Raw genomic sequence first — 9,097 nt, 5'->3', positions numbered from 1 at the left:
TGACACCCAATTATAGGTGGTTTCTTCCATTCTTTTTCTTTGAACGGTGGATTTGTGAAACTGTAACTAACATAAATTCGTAACCTCCTATTGTTTTTCCTTCTGAAGAAAACACCTCTGTTATCCGTTGGTTTTTTGACATATCTTTCATGACCGCCAAGGAAATATTTTGTCAGCATTGTCTTTATATTTAGTTTATGCTGCAGGTGTTCTCGGGGGAAGTATTCCTGTTGCAGGACAACAGCTGGACGGAATTTTGGAATTACACGGGCAGAGTAGCAGAAATAACCGCTAGGAATTTCCGAGAAACTCATGTTAGGGAACCAGCGATGCAGTATCATAGAATGGCTGTACATACCTGTCCGCTGAGCTATTATCCTATATTCCTATGTCTTGTACGTTGGAATAAAATACTGCAAATGTTTACCTTACGGTCAGGAAATTTTGTAATAAGTAAGGAATGCGCCTTCCTAAGCATTAGCTGTGATATTTGACAAACAAAACTGCCTTTTTTTTTTCAAGAACTGAGCTAATGATCCCAGCGTTTCGAAATATGTTTCTTGTGCAGTAAAAATACGGTTTAAGTGTGCTACAGCCCACAGCAGTTCATCTTGCATCTATTGATGTTCTGACATTCTCGGTACATTAATTCTGCATAACTGTGCGAACATTGTAGCTTCTTCGTAGCGTGTTTTCAGTGTTATAAATAAATGGGCTTATATGCAGTGAAAATCAAGTAGTATGTGCATGTGACATGCATGGTAGTACAACGCGTAAACAAAACATGCATACGGGTTTGGACGTTGAAGTCCCTGTGTCTTCCCTGCTTGGTCAGTGTCCAACTTGAATCGGACGCAGTCTAATAACTTGTTTGTACAATGGACCCACGTTCCCTCGGACATCGGCAACGTTATACCAGTATACCACACGGTTCTTGGCTTAGGTCTAGTCGATCTGGACTTGTGTTCTTGAGGCGTGAATACATACCTAAGCACATGACATACTTGTGTGTGATATTATATTATATACACACATAGGCTCTGTTCGCTTCGCTGAAAAAATAAGCCGAAACACTGTTCTAGCTGATTTGTTGAGAGAGAAAAACAATGTTCTGACTGAAAAAACAAGCTGAAAAAGACGGATTATAAGAGAAGCGAACAGAGCCATACATACATGTTCATCCAACCAAATGCTAAATTAATGTGCTTCTAAAACTTGTGTGTTCCTTGTGCAATACTCCCTCCGTTCCTTAATATAAGCCATATAGATTTCTAAAGAAAATTCCAAAATATAGGTACGTATCAGCTCCCACGTCGATTAGTTTGGAAACCTTTCCACCGTACATAGCACATGCCCCAACCAATCCTTTAGATTTAAGAAACAATCTGATTGGAATAGAGAAGACGGCCTGATTTTCCTTTTTTTCCTCGGTCTCACATCCTTCCCCAAGCCATACATTAATATTGGTGCTAAAAACTATATGGCTTATATTACGGAACGGAGGGAGTACTACATAGAGTTTCCATGATCGAGTGTTCCCTGAATAGGAGCAATGGATTTTGTAGTGAGGCTAATTAATACGGTAATACATTCGCCCTGTTCGCTTGTTGGTTTTAGCCAGACTTATTCAACCAGCCAGCAGTGTTTTTCTCTCACAACAAACCAGCACCAGTCAGACCAAACCAGCTCAGAAACCAATCAGCGAACACGCCGATTAAGGCCCAGTTTAGATGTGAGATTTTTTTTGCAAAATGAGCACTGTAGTGTTTTCGTTGTTATTTGGCAATTAGTGTCCAATCATAGTCTAATTAGGCTTAAAAGATTCGTCTCGTGGATTTCGTCTAAACTGTGTAATTAGTTTTATTTTTTATTTATATTTAATGCTTCATGCATGCATCCAAAGATTCGATGTGACGGGGAATCTTGAAAAATTTAACAAAATGAAGTGAAACTAAACAGGGCCTAAATTGACATGGATGTCAAATGGTAAACAAATGTTTCCACAGCATGTGGCAGGAGACTCTGATCCACTATTGTACTGTCCCAAGCGCATGAGGTCACTTGCGCTTACTGTTCCTCATGACCAGCTGGAAGATCAGGTTCAGAGGTCCAGTCCATTTGTCACCCCTCGGTACCTCACTAGCATGGAAACTTCAGGAGGCCAACTGAATATTCTTAGTCGCCATTCTTTGTGTCTGATTTTACCCCCCTTCAAATCCGGTGTGACTATTCTAGTTCACAGGAATACTACCATGAATGTACCAATTCAAGCTTTTGAATCTTTTGTTCAAAGAATTACCCATATGCTATTTATGAGACTGATTCTGTGAACGAAACGAACTAAATATTTCTTCTCAGTGCAATTAATTAAACTATAATGAGTTAGGAGTACATCCTCAAAATAAAAAAGAAGGCAGATAAGTACTTAACTATTGTACAGAACTAGCTTAGAGATTATTGTTTAGAGTACATGTGCGTCATCCATGGACACGTACGTGTCAGCACATGGAGTGCTCCAAATCGAACTTGCAAAGGTTTATTTGAACGTTTAAATCTGTCTTCGTTGCCTACCACTACCTGTGCAAGTGTGCATGTCAATTTAGAATCAGTCGCCTCTAATAACCAGTCGCCTCTAATCTGTTTTCGTTCGGACAGGAATAAGAAATCAGTATGGTCGCCACAAACACAATGGACTTGCCTGATCTGAGGACTGATGGACACACGCCACACGCCGTACGTTTGACTTGGAGTTCGGGTCGGTCTGCTTTTGTATTCTTATTATGCGTGTATATGTAATGCACAACAAGTTCGATCCAACCACAGGGTAATATGAACATGATACTGATTTCTCATAAAAATATTCTTTATAAAAATTAACCAATACTATTGTGCTCTCACGTAAGGATAATACTAAGACAGTCATTTGGTTCTAGGTACATATTAATTGCTGTCTTGAAATGACAGGAGATCTGCACTTCTCTTTTTTTTTTTATTAAAGAAGATGTTCCGCTGTCTGTTTCAAGACAATTATATATCTAAATGTCAAATTGTTGTAAGATATATAAGTCCACAGAATGTGCAGGAATTTGCTCCACGCCTTGTAATATATTCCAAGCAGAGAGAGGTTATTGCTTTTCCATCTATTGTTTCTCATGACTAGGATTAGGTACATTGATGATTGTTTTACAACTCACTGTACGCGTCCCTTTGATAATCACGATTATGAGTTATGACACCTAAGTGCTAGCATGCTACCTGTTGTAACACGGCCTCGGTGGGTGGCGAAGGCCTCCGACGGCGAGGTGTTACCAAGGCGTCTTCGACCGTCTTAGGGCGGAGATCTGGCACTGACTAAAGGAACTTTCTTGGCTATGCTTGTAGGGCGCTGCACGAGGCTCAGCGAGCTTGTCGCGGATTCCGCCCGGGCCGAGCACGGGCATCTCCGGCCGCTCAGGCGGACGCCACCCCGCTTCGGCTGACGGGCGTCTCCGGCGCTAAAGGCGGAGGCCGCCCTACCCCCGAACTAATCAAACAAACAACCTTGCCTAAGTGTGTGCAGGTACCTAGGCGCAGGCGCCCGTGGTCCGCGCGAGCGTGCCAGCATGGCCCCCTCACGGCCGGGCGGAGACTTACGGACGAGGTCTCTGACCGGACCGGCGGAGACTCACGTAGGCAGCTGCGCGCCCCTGAGGACGGAGGCCAGCGTCGGGAACCCAGGCTTCTGGGCCGAAGACCGAGGCACGGTGGACCGGCCGCTTATGGAGGCCCATTACTTGAAGACAGTGTGGCAAGATTGCCCCGCAAACGAGAGACTGGTGGCGGAATATTTCAGGAATGTACTGTAGCAGTTGATGGGCATTGTAATAAATTCTGTCTAGAGGCAGTTGAGTCCTATAAATAGGGAACACTTGTAACAGTACCGGAGGTTGGAGGATGAATTAATGAAACCTTAGTTTTACGTGCCATTTTCCCTACACGCCCACCTGTCGCGCCTATTCCTCGAGCCTCCGCCTGAGGGCAACGCTTGGCGGGCGGAGGCCTCTATCTCCTCCACACTGTCTGAGACCGCCAGTCTCAACATTGGCGCCCACCGTGGTTTGGCCAAGGCAAACCAACGATGGCAGGGAAAAGAAAAACCACCACCAGAGCAGCAACAACCACGGGTCAGAGAGGAAGGCCTAGGCGCACCACTCGTAGCACCTACGCAACCTTGCCAGCGGAGGATGACACCAGAGCAGATGCTTAGGGTCAACCACTGGAACCCCAAGAACCAGAGATTCAAGATCTGGAGGCCCAACCAAATTCAGGCACAACACTCGAGCAAGAACTGCAACAGCTGTAAGCACAGTTGCAAAAAGCGCAACAAGAGAGGGACAGAATGCAGCAGCATTCACAGCTAATCAGCAAGCTACTCAAGCGTCAGCACAAGCAGCAGAAATAAGGCAGCAGTTGGCAGTCCTACATGCTGAGATGCTAAGTATGCAGCATGCAGTACCAGCGTCAACCTCTGCGATCCCAGCCTCCGCAGCAACACCTCCGCCAGTGATCAGCCCGACCATGATGCCATCTCAGGTGATGCGGAGGCCTATCGATCCCAAGTCCCCACTCTCTGAAGGCATACAACAGTCGTCATGGCCAACGGCGTACAAGCCAATCACACTACCAAAGTTCAACGGCAAGACAGACCCCCATCAATTTATTATGAGTTACGAGGCAGCAGTAGCCTCCGCCGGCGGAGACGACGCCGTCTTGGCAAAGTCATTTGTCATTGCAGCCGAAGGTGACGCGTTGGCTTGGTATTCTATGCTCAAACCAAGCACAGTCTATTCTTGAGAAAACCTCCGGGACAAGATATTAGCAAATTTCAAGGGGCTAACAGCACAGTCGCTGACTTCCACAGATCTGTTCCAGTGCAAGCAAATGCAGGGAGAGACACTACACGACTACTTTCGAAAATTCATGCAACTAAAGGTGAAGGCACTAGACGTCCCAGACGAGATCGTCATCGAAGCAGCGATCAAAGGCCTCCGAATCGGGCCATTCGCAGCACACCTAGCAAGAAAGAAACCAACTTCCATATAGCAGTTGTATGATGAGTTTGAGAAATACTGCAGATCAGACAATGACATCCAGAAAAGACTGGAGGAGCAGGGTCAAAACAGACAGCAAAACAGCAGCAAAAACTCCCAGAAAACCTATAATAACCAGAATGCATCAAATCAGAAACCAGGCCAGGGGCAAGTGCTCAGCATCGAGGGTCAACCTCACCCCGAGCAAAGGCAACTGGAAGCGCCAGCATGGCCGGAGACCCAGACCAGGAACCAAGGTCGGTAAGGTTACCAAGGCAAAAACTGGAACAAAAACCACAGCCAGAAACAACGCAGGCCATATTGAGTTTTTTACGGCGAAAACGCAGGGCACATCACCAAAGATTGTCCGGAGACAAAAGAGACACAGGAAAGGATGAAGAACAAGCAGACTGCCCAACCTCCGACACAGCAGAGCGCAAGAGAGGTCAACACCACCTACACAACTGGCCCCCAGCAGTACTACCCAATGTACCCAGCGCTAAACACAACCCAAATACATCCCTCCACACTGGCCTCTACCTATTACCCAAACTTCCTACCAGCATGGCGGTCAGCGCCTTCGCAGCAGCCTCCGGTGGGTAACTACAGTTCAAAGGCAAGCCTGACCTACATAAACCCAAAACCTCCCCATATAACCTACCTCGAAACAAACCCACCGGCACAAAACCAAATCAGGTTCGAGCCTCCGCCGCAACAACACCACATGCAGCAACTGCCTCCACCGCCACCTCACAACCAACCACCAGCAGCAAAAAATGAGCCAAACCCAGAAAACCAAGTCAACCCCCATGGACCGCTACCAACAATAGGCATGATACTACCAATCGCCGAAGGATCATCAATGGAGTTTCAAATGAAAAAACAGAAAAAAGATCACCTCCGCCTGGTAAACAACGTAGCAGTCCAAGGCCCAGCGAAATACACAGATTGATCTAGAGTCCCAATCACCTTCACAGAAGAAGATCTACAGCTAGAGAGCTACCCTCACGCAGACACAATGGTAATCAAGACCAACATAGCAGTATGGGAGATAAGCAGAGTACTGATTGACACTAGCAGTTCAGTAGATATCATCTTTGTAAATACCTTCGACCAAATGAACCTCAGCAAAAATCAACTATAGCCCTCCGAATCCCCTTTGATAGGATTCAGAGGCAAGCAGATACAAGCATTAGGAAAAATCTCACTCCCAGTGTCGTTTGGAAACCAAGCAAATGCTAGAACCAAGTACATAACCTTCGACGTCGTCGATCTGTATTACCCATGCAATGCCATCTTGGGCAGAGGATTCACAACCAAATTCAATGCAGCCCTTCATATGGCCTACCTGTGCATGAAAATACCAGCACTCCATGGTATTATCATAGTCCGAGGCAGCCAAAAAGAAGCAAGAAACATAGAAAAAGCAATCTACAGAGCCCAAAGAAACATCAATGCAGTCGAGTCGGCACACAAAGAACTAGAGCCTCCGGATATGCCCAGAGGAAAAACAGATATGGCAGGTCAAGAAGAGACAAAGGTGACCCCTCTAGAAAAGGAGTTACCAGACAGAAAAGTAATAATTAGCTCAGAGTTGAGCAAAGCAGAGGAGGAAGAGCTCATGGAAACTCTAATAAAAAACAAAGACATATTCGCCTGGTCAGCCTCCGACCTACAAGGAGTCAGCAGGGACATCATACAGCCTGAACTGGATATCAATGAAAACATGAGGCCAAGAAAGCAGAAATAGAGAAAAATGTTGGAGGACAGAATCCTGGTAGCAAAGGCAGAGGTGCAAAGGTTGCTAGATGCAAAAGTCATCAGAGAAGTCAAGTATTCAGAATGGCTTGCAAACGTAGTACTGGTGCCAAAGAAGAATGGCAAAATGAGAATGTGCATAGATTTCACAGATCTGAATAAAGCTTGCAAAAAAGACCCTTTCCCATTGCCAAGAATAGATGCCTCTGTCGACAAGGCAGCCAGATGCCAGAGGTTCTCTCTCCTCGACTGTTTCTCTGGGTATCACCAAATCTGGATGAAAAAAGAAGATGAAGAAAAGACAAGTTTCACAACTCCGTTCAGGACATATTGCTACACCAGAATGTCGGAGGGCCTCAAAAATGCCAGAGCAACCTTTGCCAGAATGACAAAGGAAGTTTTGGGCTCACAACTAGATAGAAACATCATAGCCTACGTCGATGACATAGTGGTCATGAGCAAGAACAAGGATGATCATGTCTCCGACTTATAGGAGACCTTCGCCAACCTCAGGATAGCTGGCCTCCGCCTCAACCTAGAAAAATGTATATTTGGAGTCACAAAAGGAAAGATGCTTGGATACATCATAAGCAGCGAAGGAATCAAAGTGAACCCAGACAAAACCAGAGCAATAATGACAATGGCAGAACCCAAAAACAAGAAAGAAGTGCAAAAGCTAACGGGAAGAATAGCAGTGCTCAACAGATTCATCTCAAAATCAGCAGAACGTAGCCTCCCCTTCTTCCAAGAACTGAGGAGCGGAGACAACTTTGAGTGGGGGTCCAAGCAGTCGGAGGCATTTCATAACTTGAAAGAGTATCTGACAAACTCACTGGTGGTCTCCGTCCCAGAATCAGACAGCCACCTATTGCTATATGTGACGGCCTCCGACCATGCAGTCAATGCAGTCTTAGTCCACGAGCTAGAAAAAGAATCAGGCAAAACTCAAAAGCCAGTTTATTTTATCTCAGAAGCATTGTCCGGAGCCAAGCTAAACTACACTGAGGTAGAAAAAGTTGCCTACGCAGTACTGACGGCATCAAGAAAACTAAAGCATTATTTCCAAGCCCACGAAATCTTAGTTCCAACATCGCTGCCACTGCAAGACTTGCTCAGAAACAAAGAAGCCTCCGGCAGAATAGGCAAATGGGCTACAGAGCTATCACAGTTTGGTATCTCGTATGTCCCTAGAACAGCAATCAAATCACAAGCACTAGCCGATTTTGTAGCAGATTGGACACCTCCGACAAAGCCCAAGGTACAACCAACCACTCAAGGCTGAATAGCATTCATGGATGGAGCCTGGGGCCAAGTCGGAGCAGGAGCCTCTGCCATACTAACGGCACCCTCCGGCGTCAGACTGAAATACGCAGCAAGGCTAGAGTTTAAATCAACAAACAACATAGCAGAATATGGAGGCCTGATCCTAGCGCTCAGTAAAGCAAAGGCCCTAAGGGCAAAAACATTGATAGTCAAAACAGATTCTCAAGTGGTTACTGGCCAGAACTCATCAAATACCTATCCGTTGTCAGAAATTTGGAGCGGAGATTCGAGGGCTTCACCCTGAAGCACATCCCAAGATCAGAAAATGCAGAGGCAGATGAACTAGCTAAAGCTACGGCAAACAACCTACCACTGCCACCAAACACTTTTTACCAGATCCTGAAGTCTTCGGCAACTGCGGAGACATCTAAGACACCTAAGCCCATACTACACCTGCAAAATGAAGATTGGAGAAAGGCGATAACAGAATTCTTAGAAGGCAAAACCACCGAAGAAGATGAAGCAAAAGCAGCAAGAATACAGGCCAGGGCAAGAAATTACACAATCATAGATGGTGTACTGTACAAGAAAGAAGTAGTCCAGCCTCTCCTCAAATGCATATCGCAGAGCGAAGACATAGAGTTGCTTCAAGAAATACACTTAGGAATTTGCGGGTCGCACATTGGCTCTAGAGCATTATCAGCAAAGGCAATAAGGCAAGGCTTTTATTGGCCAACACACATACAAGACGCAGAGCAGACAGTCAGAACATGCAAAGCGTGCCAAACATTCTCTCCCGGGCAGTCAAAACCATCGTCGGAGACCCAGCTTATACCTCCGACATGGCCTCTACAAAGATGGGGTATGGACTTGGTCGGCCCATTACCACCATCCCAAGGAGGAAATAGATTCACAGTAGTGGCAGTAGAATATTTTACAAGATGGATAGAAGCAAAGCCACTGGCGAAGATAACCTTAGAAACCGTCAGAATGTTCTTCTGGCAAAA

Source organism: Miscanthus floridulus, chromosome 1 (assembly GCF_019320115.1).
Source record: "Miscanthus floridulus cultivar M001 chromosome 1, ASM1932011v1, whole genome shotgun sequence".
Lineage (NCBI taxonomy): Eukaryota > Viridiplantae > Streptophyta > Magnoliopsida > Poales > Poaceae > Miscanthus > Miscanthus floridulus.
Note: the sequence above shows the minus strand (reverse complement) of the source record.